This window comes from Scomber japonicus, chromosome 19, assembly GCF_027409825.1.
Source record: "Scomber japonicus isolate fScoJap1 chromosome 19, fScoJap1.pri, whole genome shotgun sequence".
In the NCBI taxonomy this organism is placed as follows: domain Eukaryota; kingdom Metazoa; phylum Chordata; class Actinopteri; order Scombriformes; family Scombridae; genus Scomber; species Scomber japonicus.
In genome coordinates, this window is record NC_070596.1 from 6,469,390 (window position 1) to 6,493,673 (window position 24,284).

The following is a 24,284-nucleotide window of genomic DNA, read 5'->3' on the forward strand; positions in this document are numbered from 1 at the left end:
ACCAAGGAAATGCACCCAAAGACCCAAGAATTTAACAACATGAAAACATGTAATTTAGATAGTACTCATGTGCAGGTATAAATGACCAAATCACAAACAATAATTGCATCAATTGACAAAAAAAATGAAGAGATTAATTTGTAATGAAAATAAAGTCAGGAATGAAGTGAAACATAATTGAAATTCAGGCTAATTATCATGAACTTTTAAACTAAAACTCTATGGAAATATTATAATCCAAGGGTTGGTCTATTTGGATGTAGCTTTAACTCCCTGCTGCCCTCCAGTCAAAATATAGAACTAAAACATCACTGCAGACGTAAGCAGTAACCACTCGCTGTTTGAGGTCACCATTAGTGCCCTTGTGCTAAACACATCACAGGTTCCTCACGGTGACCTTAAAAACACTTAACAATAAAATGACTGTTGGATATTCTCCCAGTCTATGTCATTCAATGGTCTTAAGTGTCCGAGTGGTGCAAAAACACTGGCCCGCCCAGCAACCTGGCTTCAGTTCCTCCTTGTTGGTGGTCCAGTTCTTCACATCAGATCATCTACGCAGTGCTTGGAACAAATGTATGTATGTTCTTAGCTCGTTGGCTTATAACCTCCATATTGGAGCTCTTTTATTAATCCCAGTGTGACTTGATGACTTGTTGATTCACTAGACTGCCTACACTGGATGTTCTCAGCATCACAACAAAGCTTCTACTGAATTTATCTATTTATGTTTTTTCCAAGAAACTTGCCACATGTGAATCATTTGGTCAACAAGGACTTGGACTAACATCACAGATAGCGGTTTTGGCAGAGGTCATATTGTGCATGGACTCTTGGGACATAGCCTGTACAATATGTTCTTCTTAATGGTTGTACTTACCCTACCATCCCTCCCTTGTTTATGGGACATGGGAAGGATGGTAGCGATGGGAATGATTCCCATGTTAGTGACTTGCAAGCATCAAGAAGACAGCTGCAAGATTAGACTAGACAGACTCGGCTGTGTGAAGATTAACACACTGGGCACTGACAGTATATCACTATTTCTATTAGATTTGAGGTTTAATTACATTGGCTGATGTGACACGTCCATATTGGTTTGATTTAAGGATCTTTTGATTGAATAGGTTTGAACTGAATGGAATCCTTGCAACCAGGGGATTCAAGGGGTGTTAAATTCAAATTTGGTCAGCTCTAACACAATGGTGTGTTCCAGTTGTACTCGAAAGTCTTTTCAGAAGGAATTTCTGAGTTCTTGGTCAGAAATTTCAACTGGAATGCCCTCTGGAATCATATTTCCGACTCACCAGCCTCAACCTCAAAATCCAAGATGGTAGCCCCATGCATCAAAAGTGTGAACGTGGTAGTGATATCTTGCTTATTAGCAGTTTTGTCTTATTTGTGTCTTATTAAATCAGTTGTACACACAGCGCTGTCAAACTTCCATCTGTGAACATGTTGCTACGATGTTGGTACACACAAAATACAGTGAAATGGCTAACCTGGCTACAACTGTTTTTCAGACTGGAACAATTCAAACTCAGGTTTTTACGTCATTCCCAGCTCTGACTTCCAACTTCCGAGGTAAATGGAATGCAGCAATGGTAATTACAACCCTGCTCTTTGCAATTGCTTCCCTGTGTCATTGTGTAGACTTGATGGTCTTTCTAACTTTTCGTCAAACATTTGGCCATCGTTTCTGCACTTAGGCCCATGGAATATTATTCTATGATAAAACTCAAATCAAGCTAAATTAATAATATTCATCCAGGCCATGCATTTGTGCAGCGGCTGATAAGGGCAAAAGGTACACAAGGTGGTCAAGACGTCCTTTAAATGTTCATATTTATACAGTATAAAGTAATAGATCTGCAACAAATACTACATCTGTCAGGCTTTGGTTCTATTGGATTAGATTTAATATTGAACTTGATGTTGTGCCATTAACCACGAAGAATATCATGCTCTATATTAAAATGCAAGTCAATGAAACATCAACATGAAGGGTAACCTCAAAAAACCTTTCAGACACAGTTTAAACAAAATAATGAACATTTGAATCTTTATAAATGTAATTTTCTTCGCAGGGCTGTTGTATTAAAATGCACCATTCAACTGTAAAGACGTTCTTGATATTTTGTCCAACCCATGTTAGTTTCCGTCTTGTTTATTAAAGCTCTGACACCATAAACATCTTCAAAGGTTTGGAAAAAAATCAGATTGCATTCTCAAGTTAATTTGTGCACATAAACACAGATCCTCATAATATTTTTTATTGATACTCACATACACAGACAGCCTGATGTGATATCAGTGCTCCCAGTCTAATCTGGTTAAGTGTGTTTGTTTTTACGACACCACTGACTTAATATCCGTCCATATGAGCAGGATTAGCGGCTGGTTTTCATCCAACTTTGATCTAATTCTGTAAGACTGCAGCAAATTAAACCACAAACTGTCAGGAAGCGGGAATGACTTAAATGTCTAAAAAATAATGGCTGTGGTGCTCGCTAATGACTGAGGAACAAACTCTAAAAATGACTAATATGCATTAAAAATAATGGTCACGCTGTTTGCTAATGGGTGACATAAGTCTATAAGCCAGCAGCCATTAAAACCACAAACTAGTCTTGATCCCTACTAACATCTCAGAGTTGTTTTAAGAAATGTTGGTGTCTGTGTGCTGCAAATAATATTACCTATACTAGCATTTGTAAATATAAGGTTAAAGCTGCATAAATGTAAATATTTTTACATCGTATCTTGGTAAAAGCTTCCATGTTGAATCAAACGGTTCATCTCATATTTTTCAGATGTGTAGATCAGGCAATCAGGCCAATACATTACATCTTGTTCTCTGTTGTGAAACATTCACTATGAACCCCCTCCCCCCCTTTTTTTTTCTTTAAACATATTTTTATTGGCTTTTTCAACTCTATAAAACAGCCACAAAACAACACAAAAGAAAAACGGTGAAGAAAACAGGCAGTTAGACAAAGTAAGAGTCTTACTCCATTGAGATAGGTTAACATGTAACCACGATTTTTAACAAAGCGTCAGCCTCCAGTCCATCATCAGGCAAATTTGAATTAAATTCATTAATTCAAAACTATATAAAATACATTTTTGGTAAAACTAGCCAACTGCAAATATCAGTGTTGCCACTGATGTATAGGTCAGTGGCAGTGTAGGTTGTGTCCTAGCTTTACACATCAGTGTTTGTGTTGAGTGCCTCATCCAATGGACGGAGCAGAACAGGAAACTATATTTAATGTGGATCAGTCACATCTGGGTCATATCTGATCTGCTTAATAAGGTCCATATCATCTCCAATTAGTCGCAGCATGAAAGTCATCCATCATGCTTCTACAACACTGACATCTCAAAAACTGTGGCAAGAATTGCAAAAGTGAACCTAAATCCAGCTCCACCTTAACAAAATCCAGAATATGATGAATTACATCCTCAGATTACAAAATCAACAAAAGACATAATATCTTGTCTGAGACTCAGGCCAAACTAAACACAGCTCAGAGCAGAGATTGTCTGTGTTGATGAGTGTAGACAGGAAAGTGAAATGCGTCAGTCATCAAGTGGAATAAAGAGCTTTAAATGTGGGCAGACTTTACTATGTTTTACTACCCCACTACCACTCCTCAAAAGACACACACACACACACACACACACACACACACACACACACACACACACACACACACACACACACACACACACACACTCACACGCACACACACTTTCTCCTCAGGCATAATTAGGAGAGGAATGTCTGAGAAAGGTTGTTAGGGAACCACCCTCAACTCCTCAGTCAGACAGGAAGCTCGATGTATATATTCCAGACCTGTAATTCTGACGTCGCTCTGCATTTGTGCATTTAACTGGCACAGATCACAGCGTAAAACCACGGGAAAAAAACATATACCTCAAATGTGCACCATGCTGGGGTAGGGAAAGGGAAGTTTCTTTTATATCTAAGATTCCTTTAGAGCTGGAGTAACATCCTGCTTTTAAATGGAGCTCTTCAACTACAGGTATAAAGAAGTGGAATAAGCTTCTATATTTGAAAGATTGTCATTAAAAGCGACCATTAAGTAAGGACTTCAAACGTCAGAGCAGTACTCTCCTGGGCAAAATTCATGTAAGAGGTTTAAAATGTCAAATGAAAAGGTGATGAGAGCAGTGAATGATCATTTCGTAATAAGAGAGAATTAAGAGCCATTTAAGCGGAAGGTTTGAAACAGAAAGAAGGCAATTATTGTGACAAATTGTTGAGTCTGAGATGGATAAAAGGCAGACTATAAAGAGAATGACCAGCAGACCAGCATGAAAGTACGAGTGCACATAAAAGTGTCTATTCTGACATAATGAAAAATTGGAACAAAAGTCTGACTGCTGGCAAAGAGTCTCCACACATGAATACAGCAGTCTAAAAGAACTGAACTAATTGTATCTCAATTAAGTGATGTAAGCTTGCTAAAATCCATTACATGTCACATAATGTCTTAATCTTCTCCACAACTTTGAAAATCCTTAAAGTACAACTACTGTGTAAATGACCATATACAAAACAAAGGTAAACTTATATAGAGTACCTACACACACACACACACACACACACACACACACACACACACACACACACACACACACACACACACACACACACACACACACACACACACACACTTTGCAGATGCTTTTGCAGGATTAAAAAAAACAACCTTTATTTCCTTCTATCAGATGCTTAGAATTATGATAACATCAATGAAGTATGACATCATTCCTTTTAATTGCCTTAAAACTATGTGGAGCATTTTGGGATGACTGTAGTATTACAGTGGTGAATTAGGACCACTGATGTAAAAGTCAAAAATTAAGTCACAGCATGAAAAGAAAATAATCATAAGAATTATAAATTTATAGTAACAGATTTGAGTTATTGTCTGTATTTGTATTTATTTTGGTCTGTACTCACACAACTTACTTAATTGTGTTTCCTCCTCACACCTGCCCTGCATCAATCTCATCATCCCTGCCCTGCTTTCATTTCCCCCTAGCTGTTCTTCCCTTCTCACCTGCCCTGTATCAGTCTCAGCCCTGCCCAGCTCATTTACTGTTCTCTTTCATCACCCCCAGTAGTATAAAGCCTGTGTTTCCAGAGGGAGTTGAATGAAATCTGACAAATTGCCTCAAGTGATGTCACTTGAGTAAACACTGGTTGGGGCTGAATACTACAAGTTTGAAAATGAATAAATATTGGGTTGTGGCATTAGAAAGAAGTGAAGTTACCAAACCTCTGACTAACCTCTGTAGCCCGCTCTTCATCTCTGTTTGAGACTAGCAGCTGATTGTGGATAATGATTGTGGATAATGAAGGTGCCAGGATTTGAAAAGGAAGAGAAATGCATGGAATAAAAACATTATGGGAGTGGAAATCTGACTCAGTGGAATATTATTTTTAAGCATGTTTACAATTAGGTTAAGACATTTAAATCAGCTTAATTAATGCAGGAAGATTCGGGAAACAATGTAGTCATGGTTCAATAGTTATTTATTTGGTTGTGCTCAGCCAAATCAAATAAATAAATCAGCTTAAATAAAAAGGACATTTTTTCTCCGACCTGAGGTCATCAGGGGGAATTCTCAAACTGAATTTTCCTCAATGAGTTTCAAGTTTAAATTTTATTGCACAATGAAAAAACTTAAAAACCACACCAAACCAAACATAACGTTTATAATGGCTGTGTCTGCTTTAATTGTCATTAAACTGATGGTAACACATTTTCATTTCATTATGCTTTTTGACTTTGAAGTGCAACTTTTCTTGGAGTTCTTGTTGCTACTGTAAACAAAGTATAGGCCAAAAAGTGAGTTTTAAACCATGTAATAATTCATTGATTGGTACTCTACCTGTATTATCAGATTCTGTGGTATTTAACCCAGTAAACATTTTTCTCTGTATTCAAAGTCTAACTGTCCTTTAAATACTTTAGTTACTACAGGGTTTTGGCCAGCTTTGCCATCACTAGACTAAAGTAGGTTGAGCTGCCAACAGGCCTGATAGTCATTCAAGGCTCTGGACTCAGTCTTGTGTTGAACTTCACATAAACTCTACTACAAGGAATTCCTGCCTGCCTAAAAACACCACAGATTTTTATTGTACAAATTTCACCCAGAGGCAGCGTAAACAGGCAGGCAGATTGGATTTATCTCTAAGAAAAGCATCATCGCTCCATGCAGCGTGCTCACAGAGGTACTGGTCTATATTCAGACTCTACGGTTGGGATTTGGCAGGAAACCTAGTGGCCTGGTTGTCAGTGCCAGACTACTGCAGAAAAAAGAGCATCTGTAATTAGTGACAGACAGCTGCTGTAATGTCAGAGTGAATGTAAAAGGGAGGGAAAACTACACACTGGAACAGCAAAGAAGACTGAGGTGATTATATAGCAGTTACAGAAGCTTAAAATTAAACTACGGCTACAACTGCATGAAGAAAAGATAAACAGAAGCACAAAAAATACAGTTAAAAAAACCCTACAAATCTGTATCTCAAATGTGAACTGAGTAAATAAACTTGGCACTTATGTAGTAATGTATAAATTGGGCTGTCAAATAGTTGTAACTACATAATATCACCTAATCCTGCAGCATTATGTTGCCCCATCAGTGTCATCATTCCTGTTTTTGCTTTACCCTGCAAGTCTGAGAAGCCACACCTGATGTTCTGTTAAGCTATTTTTGTGGATGGAAATGTTGGTCTGTGGGTCCCAAGTGGCAACTACCACAGCTTGAGGGTGAAACCAGTGTGGAAGACCTTAAAGGGCAATGTCACAGATGGACTCTAGATACTGGCTCCAATAGACCCCACATTAAAAAAGCATAGAGTGAATCATTTTTCCAACCAGTCATTATGGTCTTAATTGCTTTATTCTAGCCCTCTAATAAGTATGCTGGTGGTCATTTAGGTAATTATTGCTTCATTAATAAGATTTGAATTTGGCTCAGCTTCTGCTTTCCACAGATTGCACTGTGTGGTACCTTTGTTGCGATATTTACGTAAGTTTAATGTTACTTGACGTGGATGCCTGTCCTGTTAGCACAATTTAGCCTAAGTAGCAAACATTAGTCCAAATGTGCACCACATGGTTTTCCCCTTAAGCCATTCACTTCAGTACTTGGTTGCAGTGAGGTGTTTCCAGATTGTGAAGGGCAACACGCTGGCCTCCCTGTTTGGAGGTGCTTGGCTCTAAATAGAAAAGATGGTGCTGACTGTAAGCTGCAACTCTGGGCTTCAAACTGACTCCCTGATTACCCTTTTAGTTTTACACACCACGGACAGCAGCCGAAGCTCCATATCAACATTTATCTAACCCGGGCTCAAATTACCACATCCTGATGATGTCTCCAAACTATCAAATATTCAAATATAGCCAACACTAACAAAGCTACACAAAGATATCTTGCACAGTATGTCCATATGCATAACCATCAATAAAAACACAGCTCATTATATGCCTTACAAAAACACAGCATTAATGAATGGATGTGGCACCTATATCACACAATCATTTTTCCAACATATGAGGTTACAAGTACATTGCCATAGATTTAAATCCCACTAATTCCACTCCACAACAAAGAGAAGCTGTACTCACTCATTAGAAGCTCATCTTACGGGCCTTGCGCTCAGCAAAGTTATTTACGACGCTGCTCAGGTCCAAAGTCCTCTCTGCTGTTCTCAGTAGAGAGTATAGCCAGTCCACTGAGTACGGAGAAGCGGGACGCGGTGGTCAATGCCGCTTAATTTACAGGGCTAGCTGACAAGCTACTGCTAGCCTCCGGCGGCATGCTAGCTTTTGCCTGGGTTGCCTGGGTTTGAGTAAAAAACCTGTTTAATTTGGTCATTTTAGCTTTACCCTCATCCTGCTTCTTTCTTTCCTTCCTCTTTTGCGCGCTGCTTTTTTGTTTGGGCTTGTTAAACATGATACTACCTTTTCTAGTCAACTTTCATCTACTTGCTTTTTTTCCTGCTGAAAGGAGAAACAACTCATCATGACTGACAGCCATCAAGGTGATTGGACAAATGATCATTTTTAGCCTACCTTACTGACCCACCTCAAGTTATTTCATTCACAAAAACAATACAGCTGCTGGACAGCTGCTTTTTTTTTTTCTTCCTTCATGGGACCCTGACGGCGTCTGGGCCCTGGTGCAGCTGCACCGGTTGCACCGTCGATATTTACGCCACTGCTGGTACTGTATATTGAATTGTGATGAACTTGAGGGACATTTCTGTATAGAAAACAAGGCCATGTATGAATGTCTTCAACTGTCATCCTAGAAAAATGAATTATCTAGGTTCGAGTGGGAAATGGACAAAAGCAGGAGTTTGGGACCAAAATAAAAACTAAAACCAATAGTAACCAAAGTAATGGTATACGTTGGTTTCACAGTGACTGGTGATGACAGACTGAGATTCTCTGACTAGATGTAGGCAAAGTTTAAATGACACAGTTTTCATTTCAATGGGATATTTTTGTGAAATTTTATGTGAGCTCTTGTCAGACTAACTTATCAGTATTCATGAAACTGTGTCAGACAAAATGGGCGACACCACACCATTTGTCCCCATTACACTTTGATGTATTTCCGTCATATAATTTATTTGTTTTAACATCTGTATTTCTGCTTTAATCAAGACAGACAAGTATTTAAATTCACTTTCTGTTTATTTATTGAAGTCCTAAGTCTCTTGAGTTATATATTTGATTATTTTGTTACTTTGGTGAGGCACTTCTTTGTCTTTTTCTTATATTGTTTAACAGCAGTTGTCTAACTGATACTGGTGCATTGGTGCCACTTTCTGGATCGGAGTGTGGATTGGAACAGTTACTATGATACTGTGTTTTCAATGGTCCACCATTTCCTGTAGCCAAAAGGGGAGTTGCTACTTCCTCTCCTGTTTTGATTTGATTGGCATTTGGCAAACCAGTTTAAAGGTGCATTACCACCATCTATCTGGACTGTGTAACAGTAGATTAGAAGGCAAAAAAACCCCACCCTAAATTCTCAAATTATCTTTAGTAGCCAGGGATTAGGAATCCTGTTCTGTCCTTCCTCCTTCTCAAACCTACATGTTTATGTACATGATTATGTGCATGATTTCCCATATCTAATACTAGTGAGTGCTGTCCAATCAGATACATCTCCTCTAACCATTACAAAGCCATCCAAATAGCTTCTAGCTGAGCTGCATACACCAATAAGTGCCATGTGGTTCTTTTCTTAAATGCTATCAGTCCAGCAGGTGCCTGATTGGATTGCTGTCTCTATTTTTGCTGCATACTTAATTCTATTGATGGCATCACAAATGACCAAAGAGGAATAGCTGAAGTAAGGGACTATTGGACTGTACTGTATGTTACACAGACCTGCATGTTTGGCTTTAGTAGGGTGGGAACTACTATACCCCTACAGATTAACTCAGTAATAAGGGGAGTCACCCAACCGCTTCCTACTTTTAAACTCTCATTGACATCACCACTGATGTCATGGGTTAGACCTAGTATGAGGGGAATTATTTTACTCAGTTAAATGTTTGGTTTGGTGTTAGGTGATTTGTACTTTTTTTGCCTTGTGGTGAGGGAGTTGTGTGGATAAAGTGTGTGAACAATGTTAACTGATACAAGTTACATTGACATATAACACCTTAAATAGGTTGGAGGGCCTATTTTAGAGGAGAGTTTGATGGTTTGAAAGAGAACAAAAAGAAAAGTTGTTTTAGTTAGACTTTTCATTTCCTATTTTTTGGAGAAACTTTTTTTTAGGTTACGTTAGGTTAGGTTAGGTTTTAGGTTACATTGGTCAGAATAAATCATAATCTTTCCAGTCTACAAATCCCCAGGTCTGCCACACCTTCCAAGACACTCAGCTAAGCCACCCCCCACCTCCCCCACCATAATGTGATACGACATTTATTCATTTAGTCTCACTTGTGTAATTCTGCTCCCTGATCAGGACCTGTAGATTTCCAAATAGAACCTGAGGGAGGAAACCAAACTCTTGCTTCAATCCTATAACACCCAAACACCAATCTTGTTTCCCCATATGACAATCAGCACGTACCACTGTTGACAAACTGAGGGACAATGCAGCATCCTTCACCAAACCAGCCTCTCCACAACCATCGCCATTTAGGTAGAATTTGTCACCGCAAAAGTTTATTTTTATTTGGTCTAAACTAACGCTGACTCTATTGCTGTTGTCATATTTAGTCTGTTTAGGTTCACAGTGCTCATCTACGAGCAATCCAGGTCTTATAAACAGAAATCACATGTTGCACATGTTTATTGTGCCAGGTTTAAGATTCTGGCAACAGCAGAGCTTTTGTTAATTTAACTCAGCCGGTTGGATTTGGAGAAGACAGCGTTTAATTTTAGCATCAGTCTAAACTCAACATGTTTGTTCTCCTTAGCTTTCAAAGTAGGAGGAAGTTGGCTTGTTGGCTGTTAGATGTCAGCCTCAATCTCATCCAACCCGTAATCTTGGTTTTGGGGTTGTTCCTGTAATCTGATCAGATTTGTGTTTTCAACAGAGCCACAGTTCTCTCAGAATTTCACGTTGAGAAACCGATCCAAAAATCAACTTTACTGAATTTAATTTACAATTTAAAGGACCAGTGTGTAGAATTTAGGGGTGGCAAGGATGCAGATTCCAAGTGTATAGAAGAACCTAAAGTGTCCACAAAACTCACAAAGTCATGCAAAACACAAAAAAATATGAAAGGCATTCTGTTCTATTCTTTTTGTCAGGGCCACGTGATCTGACACACACACACACACACACACACACACACACACACACACACACACACAATGATAATCATGTAATTCCATGGGAACATGCAGCTCATACCAGGAAGTCAGACACTGGCCAAACCAGATACAGGAAGTGCACCACCCTGTCATCGTGGAAACTGGGGGCAGAAGCTAAGAATACTGCAGACCTGTGTGTGTGTGTGTGTGAATAATTTGTGACGCTGTGGCTTGCAGAATCACTTCAGGAAGTGATATAAACTCTGAAAGAACAATTTTTCTGTTTAAAAAAAAAAACATGCTTCAAGCTGTTTGTTTCTCTTGTCCCATATTTGGACTTATTGCTTATTTTATATTTCATTTGGAACTTGAAAACAACGTCTGCTTTAAAGTCAACAATAACGTCCCAGATGAACTGTTTCTTGGGTTGCCAGGTTTGGTCCTCGTTGGACTCGGTTTCACACCCTGTCTCAGAGCGGCGACTGTTTTGATTTAAGAGCTTTCCACCAGATTAACTATATTATTCTTACTGTGCTCTGTGTTTGTATTGCAGAAGTCTAACAGTTGGCTATTATAAGTGGTGCATAGGCAACCCCAGCCACATAAAGCTGGAGCCTTGTCTGTTTCACAATGTATTTATTTCCTCCTTCAACCACCACAGCTTATACAGACTTTGTTTATGGATGATGCAAAAATGAAGCGGCAAACATCCAAACTGTGGCCAGTCTAGCTCAGCCAGTAAAACAGAAACAAATCAGGTTTAACACAGTCATTGTTATTGGTTAAGTGAAAAGATTTTTAAGAGAGGTCCCTTCTGCCAGAGAGCAATTTTTTGTTTTGTGAAGAAGCAGGGTCATTTAAGTTCATATGTGTATGAGGTTTAACTGAAGAGAGAAACAGCATCATCAAACAACACCTGGATGAGATCAGACTGCTTCTGAATCTGACACGAGTACTTCCTGATCAAGATAAGATATCAAAATAAAACTGCATCTCTCCAGATGGATATGTGGTCAGATAAAAATGGATGACACACAACAGGAATACCTATACAATGCAATGCAATACTCCTTCCAAACTGATGCATTTATTGAAACACAAAATATCATGGAGTGTACTTTACTTGAAGTAATGGCTGCTTAGTCAAAGGCACTGTCACGTCTAAACAGTGGCTGCAAAAAAATCAATTTTAATCCAAAGCTTGTGTCATAACCAATTTTACACTAATGTTTTTAGATGGAATAACTTTGACTACCAGCGTTCATGCTCCTTGAGTGTTCACAACACTCTACTTATAGAATATGGTTGGTTCCAAACCAAAACTAGCACTACATGAAAAGATGCAGCCCTCCCATTCATATCAATGGGATGGGGTTTTACACTGTGGGGGAGGGGTCTGCATAGGTATAAGCCAAAGAAATATAGCGGTCGTCAGGCAAAAAACTGAACCGGAATCAACTTTTGCTACAATGTTTGGTGATGTCATCTTGCAAGGCCCTGCATTGGAGATCAGACCAAAGACGTCCAAGAAACAAAGAACCTTGTTCACTATGTAACACTGTAGCATCATGCAGGAACTGTAATGATGGGAGAGAAACTTATTGCCGTGGTGATGACTTTTGCACAGCTGTACAACCCTGCCATGAGGGAGTATAAAAACATTGTATCAGGCTGCAAGTCGGAACAGTACTATTAGCATGGCCTGACATCACAAAACTGGGCCCTCACCTCTGCAGACCCCTGCACGGTTGTGCCACACAGCAGGTATGGTCTGAACATGCCCTGAAGGTGTTAAAACAGCATAATAATGTTTTTTTTTTGTCTTGAGAACATGTGCAAAGGTATAGTAATCTGATCTTTAGATTTTAATATTTGTTGTGTGCAGTGTTTGATATGATGGAAATAAAGGAGGCCAAACCTAAAGTGATGGACTGACATCACCATCATTAGGGTTTGCTGCTAATGGGGGCATAAAAACAAAACAAAACAGAAAACTTAAGAAAAACCTGAAGCAAGTTTTAACCTACAGTCAGTGGCTCTGATGTACAAAGTGAATTTCGGATAAAGATGAGTAGCAGTTACATAAGCTGCATGTAAACTGATGAAGAACAAAAAAAATACAAAAACGCACATGTATACACTTGTGGGTTTCACACTTATTTATGTCTTGTTCCACTGTCTGACAGCCAGTGTTCCACCACATTTATAGCCTGGAGTGTGTACGTTTGTGTGCGTGTGTGTTTACATGCATTGCACATATGTTTGAGTGTGTGTGTGTGTGTGTGTGTGTGTGTGTGTGTGTGTGTTTGTGTGCATGCGCATGTGTGTGTGTGTGTGTGTGTGTGTGAAACTCCATAGCGAGTTGTTCCGTCTCCACCAGCAGCCAGACCACATCTGATCTCTCCCAGCGTCTATTAACACCCTCATATATATATTTAATAGTAACAGAACTTGATGGAATAATGGTCTATTAAAGATTAATGCAGCAATTTGTATGAACACACAAATGTGTAATATTTCCACACTGAAGTAATGAGCCCAGTTGAGGCCCGTCATATGCATTTAACAAGAAGCCACAAGTAGAAAATGACCAATGACATCAGCTTCATAATACAGGTGGTAATGTATTGCATTATGTAGATTGGCATCTTACATTTTAGTAGATATGTGACCAATTTTACAATACAGCAAAATGTTTATGTCTACCACTGCTGGAAGAAAATGCAATGAACACAGTGTCAGGTTCAGCTGTTAATGTGATAGTTAAAGATCCCACCATACAAATATGAAGACATGTCAAACACATTTTTGAGTGGAGGAGGACTTTTATAGACACAGTGACTGGGCCGAATCCTATATATACACCATACCTTTACAGTACTGTGCAAAGGCTTTAAGCACTTTAGATGTTCATTAGATTCTTATCCATAATGCAGTACTACAGTACAGTCTGGGATTACATGAAGAGACAGAAGAACTTTAGGTTAAGTAAGTTAACCGATAAATAAAAAGTCATGGCATTATTTTTGAAAGCATCCCCACTTATTTTTAGTGTCTAAAACCTTTGCACAGGACTGTATATACAGTATAGTGCAGACACTGACATGGACAGACAGTTGGAGATACACATGAGGGTGTAAATATTTGTCTACTTGATCTGTTTTAACTGTATTTTTGTCCCACTCTTGTGTTTTTCCTAATAAACATTTTGCACCACCAGTTCACACCAGTAAGATTTGTTTTTGTTGTCGATGTTGGAAACTGTACGAGACCTTACAGGAGACTCAGTGTCCCAGACCAGTCCATCCTCCACTCCTTGCGTTTGATGTTTTTACTGTTGCAAGTTTTTTTGCGGTTTCTCTTAGTTGGCGTTTTCTTCTTCTTGAGACTGTTTCGTGTCACTAGTTTAATTCTTTAATTGTTTGTCTTGTGTGAAGAATTCACTGTACTCACCAGCACACTGGCTGACACCTCTAGTGTCAAATTGGGGACTTTAATTGAGCCGCACCTTAATATACACTGAGACAAGACAAAAAAGAAAATTCAATTTTTTTTTTTTTTTCAAAATTTGCCCAATGCCCTGATAATTTATGTCCCTGACTGACACACACACACATATAGGTGCACAAAAATCCTTGCATGAACATGATGCGTATGCTTGAAACTTAAAAGTCCTGAATTACGTTGTGTTCACTACATTCTACTGGTTTCCATCGTCAGTAGCTGTGTCCATATTCTGATTCTGTGTCTTGAGTATGTAAGTTGGGTTTTCACACATGGAAACATCAAGTACATTGGACCAACCAGATTGCCTGATTGAATTCACTGGACATCATCTCACACTGAAAATGGAGAAGCTGCTTCTTAAATCTGCAGCATTCCACAACAGGTCCTCATGTCAGTGTCTTCTAAAACAACCCTCATATGCATTTTCTTCTCTGTCACGTTAGTGGTTGAGGTCTGATTAAGTTAAGCAAACTAAAGTTAGTAAATGGTGGTTGTCATGGTTAAAAGAAACCAACACTGACTGGAAAACAGGATATGAACAACTGTCTCTACTGTCAAAGTCAGACGCTTTGCAGGACCAACCGCCCACCTTGACCTCATGCCTAAGACCTTTGTGGCATTATAACAATATAACGCACAGTTTGCCTTGTGTCACTTCCAGTTTTCTAAGAAATACATTTTGTATACCCCACCGCAGCATGCGCATTGCTACACAGTGTTTACTTTGTCTGTACAGTATCGAGGTCTCAGTATGCTGTATGATGTGTCATCTGACCACGTCTAATAGAAAACGTTTCACAGTGACCAAATGACTTGTGGGATGAAAAGTCTGCTTCTCATAAAAAGAAATGACACATGATCAATAAGACAAATGGGGATGGCGGCTTACACGTTCACACAGAGCCTCTTCTTGAAGACATCTGTAATGTTGCACTGCTGTGTGAAGGCAGAAAAAAGGAAGTGGTGTTCAAAATAAAAAATCGTTGTACCCCAGTTCCATTGCAGAGGGAATTTCAGATGTTAGATGATCTAACAAGTACTTCTTTTGAAGCATACTGAGGCCTTTACTCTGTGGAATACTGTGTAGAAAGAGATAAACACATAAATACTGTAAATATGTTATTGCAGGGCTCAAGGTTTGCAAAATGAAATTAAGTACCATGATCTGTATAGTACCCAGTTCATGGACAAAATATACAAATAAACAAGAACATCAATTATATTGTGACAGCACATTGATGGGGGGACAAGACCAGACAGTGAAAGACTTCAGTCGGTGATCCTGATACAAGGTTGTACAAGGTATCGCAAGTAGTGAGGACATATTTTAAAGAAAAATAAGATATAACCTTCAATTATGAAACACAGTCAGTTCATCAGATTCATACAAGACTGAGCAGGATGCCCCTGCTGTGTTTCGAGGGAGACATTCCTCAGAGTGATGAAAAAAACTTTGATCTGAGTAGTTGTGTAATTGTACGTTTGTGACTTGGAGGCCTCAGAACTCATCATGCTGTCAGGGGTTGATCCTTTCGTAACATGTCTGTACGATAGGAGTGATGACACACTGTGTTGCTGTAATCAAACTGTCAGTATGTGTGTATTTGTGTGTGTTCAGATTAACTGAAACTAATGTTTTTTCCTTCAGTTTCCATTAATCAGTGAATCAGGTGTGTTCATAAATAGATGTGTATGACTGTGGAAGTGAATGTGGTCAGCTGAACAAAACTGTACATTTGTGCACCGATGTATGTGTAAATGTGTGTGTGTATAATGTGAGCCCTGTGTTGAGTTATCTTCATGTTCAGCCATTCAGCATTAGTGATTTAGGCTTGATAGCAATAATGTCAAAGGAGGGAATAATGTGATGTACATATAATCCCCAATGTTAACCCACTCCTTCATGGCTAAAGGAGATGATCCACTGACAATTGAATTGTGGATGCATGTAAATGCTTATATTTATTAGCAGTTTCCTTCATTCAGACAAGATGTATGTGATGATCCATATATCCCTGCATTAAGGAAGCAGTCCATTGCAATATTTAATTTTTTTGCTTCTTGTTTACACAAGAAGTGAAGAAACATATTTTTTGGGCTTCTTACACCCAAACAACTTACTGCCAAAGACAGATTTAACACACAATTAATTTCAGAGAAGGTAGCTTAGGTAGCTACGTGCATGCATTAACACAGTCACACCGATAAGTAATAGATGCCTTTGTTTGTATATCAACAATGGATCAAATACTTGTATGTGAAAGTTTCTGTACGTGTCACTCGTAGTGATGAACTCAGCTTCCCTCAGCTCTGTGAAGCATTTTAATGTGTTGTTTCATCATCACTGATTCCAGTTGTAGCAGCATTGTATGCTACCTGCTTAGCAACAAACAGCAGACAAACAAAGTTAGCAACTAGCTGGTGTGGCCTAGTCTAGATGCTAAAGTGGCAGATATTTTCCTTAGGAGTTAGTGAAGAGCAAAACAGAGCTAAGAGGGGAGTAAATATTAGATTTCAGTCAGGTGGACAGAAAGATGACTCCAAGTGAATGCTAATGTTGCTGGGTATCTGCTGGATGTCAAAACTGGCAACTGTTTGCTACAAAGTTCAACTTAACTCTGGAGTGCAGGACTTTGGTGTCCCCCTTCTGGAAGTGAGAGTAATTACATCAACACATTTACGTCTGAGGCTTGGTCACTGCTTTTGAAGGTATAAAACATGGGATTAATTGCATTGAGGGTCACACATCCCTCACGATTAATTTCTCTGTCAGAATTTGATCCATTAGTTCTAATAACGTGGAAAGTCTAGTATAGTCTAGTTAATATTTTATTTATCTGGCAGTGACAGGCTTCATCATTATATGTAATAGTTCCACAATGGAGGTTTAAATATGTTTACGGCTCATTTCCTCTTTTAAAGAGTTCCTAGAAAATCATATTGTGCCGGTCTAGGCAACAGTGCTCTTGACGCATTTTATGGTAAAAAAAGAAAAGAAAAACATCTAACGACTGCTGAACCAAGTACGCTTTTCTTAGATTGTTTCAGATATAAACAATAATGTTAATATTTTGTGTAAAACCTTTAATTTAGAGTAATTCTTTTTTGGTGTTTGGATTGGAGTCCCTTAAGCGCAAAGCTTAACAAAAACTAAAAATAAAATGTAACCAAGCATTATGTTTCTGAGATGTGTGGGAGATTAGGCTGGTATATTAAGATTTTTGTGTGTGTTTTTAGTCCATTTGTCTGTGTCTAAACCACTTGTCTGGAAATATGTAGGTATGTGTGTTCATGTGTCTAGTTCTGTGCACTCACTGTAGTAAACATCCCTACATCTGCAATGTGAATGTGTGTCTGTATGTATATGTACCCAGCCAGTATGTCAGTGTGTTAGACATCAACTCACACAGACTCAGACACTTTTACTGTAATTGCAGGGTGAATCAGAGAGAATCAGGTTTAATGATTCTGTCGTCTCAACAAAGTATAAAATCCAAATTACATATGAATTCAGAGAATGCATGCCTGTCTGGCTACATCCCACCTCATACTAACTTTAGTTAATTCTTTCAGAACGTTCAGTCGACTCGGCCATCACATTCTTCTTCAGATTAGTCATCAGCATGTAAAAAAAAAGTATAGACCTTCTTACTGTATTAAATCAAATGGTGAACAGAGTCCTGTCAGAGCATTATTACAAACATTTAAAAATGTAATATTCATATTTAGTGCATTTTGTATTTGATACAAAAAAGGTCATAAGTGACAGTACAATCAGCAACAACTTATGACTTTATTAAGCCACAAACTGAGGAAAAATAAAGATTTCAAGCTGTGATAGTGGACAGGTGGTAGGACAGTTTGGTCTACCAATTTAGTTTTAGACTATAAGATGGACTGTCCAGAGTTCCCAGAGAATGAGAACATATGATATTCCCCATACTTCTCTTATAGTGCTATCACTGACATTTTTGGATTTCCATAAAATATCTCAAAAAACTCAAGATGTATCATCATAAAAACTGTCACAGTTTTCATGTCCTCTTCAGGGTGATTTGCAATATGTTTACTGATCCCTTGAATTTTCCTCTGGAGCCACCATCAGGTCAGAGTTTCCATTTATCCTGTGAAATATCTCATTATCTAATGAATGGATTGGAACTATTTTTATTTTTTTATTATTATTGGCACTATTTTTATAATAACTCTGGTGTTCTCATGACTTTTCATCTGACCTTTGAAAACAAAAATATATACAAACGTTTTTGTAACACATCATACTGTCCTTATAATGGAAATGTCATAGGTTGACTCATTTATTTGACGCATAAGATGTGGGTGTTCATTAATTCCTTTTCCAGCTAGCTCCTCTTCCACTAACTAGACAACCAGACTGGATTTTCCCAAACAACTTCCTTCATCTTTCTTTAAAAAACAAATCTGTGCATCTCTTCAATTTAACTAAATAAAACAACTATTTAAAAAAAAAAACGACAGCTCCCGCCAGGATTTGACAGTACTGCTGTGGCTAACAGCCAATCCACACATCCAGCAATCAGACTCTGGTCTGTCTCACAGCACTTACACTTCAAAAAAACAATGTAACAATATACAAACTCAAAGTTATGTAATAAAATTTGTCCTCAGGGTGCACTGTACAGTTGGGGTTTGGAATAAGGAGGCAAATCTTTGGAAATCTCACCATTCAATTGAGATTCTTGATATCTGATTTGGTTCAGAATTGATTCTCAATTCAAAATCGATTCCCAATTGAATGCATTGAAAAAAATATTTTTAGTTTCTCGCTCGAGTACATTGTGTGCCAACCCATTCACTGGTAGTCCTTTGAAATGCAGTATGAATCATAACTGGCAATCTGAGCTGAATTAGGCCTGGGGTTTTTGAAGTGAAACAGACTTAGCACAGAGTTATTTTCTTCACCTCACCAGAGCTAGTTTAATTTAAGTGCTGCAGTATGTGTTGTCCAGCAGGTCTCATTAGTTACTGTGGGAGCGAGAGCTCCACTGTGCTAACTTTAGTCTCTGAGTGATGGTGTAGAAAGTACTCACATGTACTTCGTTCGACTCACAAAGGGCGGCGTGGTGGCTTGGTGGTTAGCACTGTTGCCTCACAGAAGGTCTTGGATTCAGTACCAAGTTGGGGCAGGGCCTTTCTATGTGGAGTTTCCATGTTCTTCCCTTTGCTTGCATCAGTTTTCACACACTGTCAAAAACATGTATGTAAGGTTATGTAAGGTTAATTCTTCTGTCAGTGCCCTTGACTAAGGCATTGACATAGAGCTGGAGTTGGCCCCCAGGCGTTGCACAGTGGCTGCCCATTGCTCCTAATACTTAGGAAGGGTTAAATGCAGAGACTCATTTTCACTGTATAACTGTATATGTGACAAATAAATGATCATAACCATTATTTAGTAATTAAATAAAAAAGATGAACTACAATTTAACTACTACATGTAGTGTTGGTGTTGGTGTAGTGTAGAAAGCTATAGCCTGTATGTGTGGTATAAGGTTAGCATTAGCTGAGCTCAGCTGGCAATGCTACATTACCAGTACTGCACACTAACCCTGTCAAAAGGGTAACGTTACCTCATACCAACAGTGTCAAAAGGTGTGTGCATGTGTTTTTTATTCAAGGTTGGAATGAAAAAAGTGCCAGAGCAGGCTGTCCAAATTAGGCTGATGTTTGTAGACTACAGTCAATCAGACAGACAATCATCATCTCCAAAGTGGCTGATCTAGGCTTCAACAGCAACATCTGCCTGACGGTTGGGCCCTCACCACTCTGCCACTATGTCACTCACCACAGGTGCCCCACAAGGCTGTGTGCTGACTACTACTCTCTGTACACACATGACTGTGCGACAATCCGTCACACAAATACAATCAAAACTAAAATTTGCAGACGACACAACACTGGTGGGACTGATCACTGAGGGTGACGAGTCTGCTTACAGAGAGGAGCTGACAGAATGGTGCCCAGTAAATAACCTGGTACTCAACACCAAAAAAACAAAAGAACTAATTACTGACTTCAGGGAGAGTAGGACAACCACCCACCACTGCATGAAAATGGAGAGACAGTGGAGAGAGTTTTCAGTTTTAGGTTCACCTACATCTCAGGGCACTTTCATACCAACAGCAGTTAAACAGTAAACAGTCCATTCGGACCAAAAGCTCCTAGTTCGGTTCGTTTTCGTTGGTGTGAAAGCATCAATTGCACTCGGGTGTGCACTAAATCAAGCGGACCAAAAGACTTCCCAAAAGAGGTGTTCACGGTCCACTTGACTCCGCACCAAATGCCAACCTACCGGAAGATGAGGGAACGTCAACCGAGCCAATCTTGATTTGTTTGCAGGTGTGAACACGGACCACACCGCAGTCTGTATGCTACATAGTAACAATTTTACTGCCTGGTGCGGACCAAATAATCGAGCTAGTGGTGTGAAAGCGCCCTCAGACGACCTCAAATGGTCCATCAATATACACTCCTTGATCAAGAAGGCGCTACTTTCTCGCCTCTGTCGTTTTGTGTCCAAACCTGAGCTATCCCTCAAATATATTAATATAATAAACAAACATCATAGTGTCTTCAACTTTACCACCTCCAGCTCCACCTCTTGTCATTTCCTCAGTGGTACATCAGTGTCACTACCCTCTTGTAAACCATCCCTTTTCACTCTTGCTGGTACCCTTCTGTTGCAGATCACTCCTGGCAATCTTTGCCCAAAATGCATTTTCCCCATAGACCACCATTATAAAATGTTGACAGGACACCTCAAATTGCAATCATGATTCTTTCTATAGTGAATTTTTGGTCCATGGAGGTTTTATATGTGTAAAACTTCCCTTGAAAATCTGTGACGTTACCCCAATGTAAAGTCTATGGGCTGAGTGAGTACGTTGCCTGTTTAAGGGCTAAGTACAATATCATGAAAAATCAAACATTACAAACACACTGTCATGCAATCAATATGATTACATCACATTTGTTCATACTATCAGACAGAGAGAATATTCATAATTCATATTTGAGCATCTTCGAAACAGTTTCTATAAATCATCAAGTTATTGCACAGTTGTACTCTAATTATGTGTCTGTAAAAACTCAATCAATTCTTATAAATAGTGTAGTTGTCCTGTTTTTTAAATTCCTTTGCCCTGCTCTATCCTTTCATTTATCTGGTGTATTTCTAACAAAGACAGTTATACAGATGCATAAGGAGAAAAATGCCAAGCAGACATCCTTCTCCTCCACTTGTTCTACAGTTTAAGATAAATCAGTCTGCTCTCACAGACAAATTCTCAAATTATCACAAATTAGCCAGCGAGACCTCAGTGAGATGTGTTTCTTTCTGTCTATGAGGAAGCTGAATCACTGTCATACCACTCAGCCGTATATGTTGCTGTTTTTCCCCAAAGCATGTCACTGCATGTCCTTAAATTAACTTAACTCTGTGTGTGTGTGTGTGTGTGTAAGAAAGAGAGAGGCAGAAAAAAACTACAGTCACATGCTTCTGTCTGGGTTGTAAACGTCTGCACGTCTTTATCCATGTATTTGTCTTTGCATTGTGTGTATGCATGTGTCTATGTGTCTATGTGTGTGTGTGTGTGTTTGCCCCCACACCACCACAGCACCAACCACAGGAAGAGTGGGAGAGAAAGAGGAGAGAGGTGGACCACGACGGAGCGGTTAACCTCATGACATCACAAGCTCCTAGCTGATTGGCTGCTGCCAGAGGCTGGAGGGTTTATAAACCAACCAGGATCCTCAGTCTCAGCAGCAGCATCATCCAGCAGCGAGCAACATCCAGGGAAACCCAGGAGCATACCGAGCTAAAGTGAAGACATATCACATCTGTCTGGTCCTACTCGACATCTCTGCAGCCGCTGAACACCTGAAGCTTTCTCCTTCTGCAAATAAGGTCAGGATGAATGTATAATGAAGTGAATAGTTTATTTGACTGTGTGCTGAGTTTTAATGCAGCACTGGTGGTGTAATGAGAGGTGGGACTGCAGGTTAATGTTTGTACAAGCTGATTTTTTTATAGCTCAGCGAACACAAGTCAACATTTGAAAAACTTACAATGTGAGGACTGTTGCATGCATTTGAAATACAAAAGTAGGTGAACACATCTGTACAGGTACTTTTGTGTACTTCTGGTGTGCTGCTTTTTTTTTTTTTTTTTACATAGTTTGGGTTAGGCCTCTAAGTTCTAATCAGGGGAAATCTTAATGCTGCAGAAAACTAAGATATTTTAGATAGTGTCCTTCCAATGTCCAAGTTTTTCTCCTGCTCACAAAACCAGCTTTATAAAGAAGCAGTTGTTCTAGTTTGGTATGGAAGAACTGACCTCAACTCCATCCAACACCTTGGAACACACAACTGTGATCCAGGCCTTATCTTCCAACATCAGTGTTTTTTCTAATTGTCTTGTGGATGAATGGGAGCAAATCCCTGCAGCCAGGTTCCAAACTTCTAAAGTGGAGGCTGTTACATCAGGTTAATGACCATGGCGTTGGTATGAGATGTTAGATATTTTGTTATGGTGTCCACATACTTTTGGCCTCAAATTGCAGCCTGTGTTCTTTATGGATTCAAAATTGCAACACTATGAATTTTGGTAAAGCTAAAACAAACATCAGTTTTAAAAGTGTAGTAAAGAGCGACAATGCAAAATTATTACATTTCTTCGCTGTAATTAAGTCTTAAAAGTCTTATTTCTCGTCAAAACAAGTAAAAGAACAGCTGATTTAGTGTTATTTCCTTCAAGTAAAATCTAGTACACATTTAAATCTTCTTAAAAATGTTTTAAAAAGTGTTATAGTCTGTTTATTCAGTGTTGTTTTCACACACTGACATTCATTTCTAGAAAACTCTTGAAACAATTTGATTTGAATGTCTCGCATTTATTTGTCATGTTTTTGTAGAGAAAATTGATACAGAAAGTAAATTTAGGGCTCAATAATAGAACACAGTTACCTTATGAAGACTTTTTTTCTATGTAATTGGTGTAAAGTGACCGTTTTATAAGAAGTTTTTAGTGATTCATAAGCTGATTCATACACGTGTACAACATTATCAGCATTTAAAAGTCAGTGTCAAGCAAATGCACATTAGACTTGTGGAGCCTCAGGAGGGTTTGGAAACCCGGCGTTGCAGCTCTGCAGTTTATTGCAGTTAATTAGGAGTTCTTTTTAAAGATTTTACAGTGCCTGTGATTGGCCGGAGGTGAAGCCGGTGCAGCTGTGTGTGTAATTGGCTGATTAGTGTCATGGTGACATCAGGACAGGAAGAGGAAGCAGTGGGCAGCAGGAAACTAACCTCTTGAAGATATGTCACATGACCAGGGCCGGCCCAGACTAACAACATTGAATATGTACACTCACAACACATACGTACTTTATCAAATGTAACAAAGTTATATTTTCAACTGCTTTGCCTGCAGTGTCCCATCACAGCCCCTCCTCTCTACCAGCAGTACCTGCAGGCAATGAATCAGAATCACATCAGGTCATTTGTGGATTCTGTGTGTAGATTGTGTTTCTTAAACGATCTGGCAAATTGGGGAATTTCAAGCGTACAAAACGTACTGGGGGGGGGGGGATGTACCTACACTCCAGTTTTTGGGCAGACCCAAAGACCCGAAGTTAAGCTAACTGGCGGCTGTTTAACCTTCACATTTAGCACACAGATATGAGAGTGATATTGATCTTCTCATATAAGTCTTGCCAAGGAAGTGAATACCCAAATGTCAAACTATTCGAATCAAACCCCCACCCTGACAATTACCTTTATTTAAACCCCAGTCCAACCTTAACATTAAAACCACATCTTATCCCTCTCTCGTTCTAACAAAGATAGATGTGCAGAAATACACCCACGTGTAGTCATATGGGCGTCTGTCATGTTTCTGCTGCGTTGTGG

The 24,284-nt window shown here is 39.1% G+C and overlaps 1 protein-coding gene across 1 annotated transcript in view; it reads right to left on the reverse strand.

Annotated features, from left to right (window-relative positions):
- The window catches only part of c7b (complement component 7b), a 309,407-nt gene that overhangs the window by 94,582 nt on the left and 190,541 nt on the right, over positions 1-24,284 (reverse strand). The window lies entirely within an intron of this gene.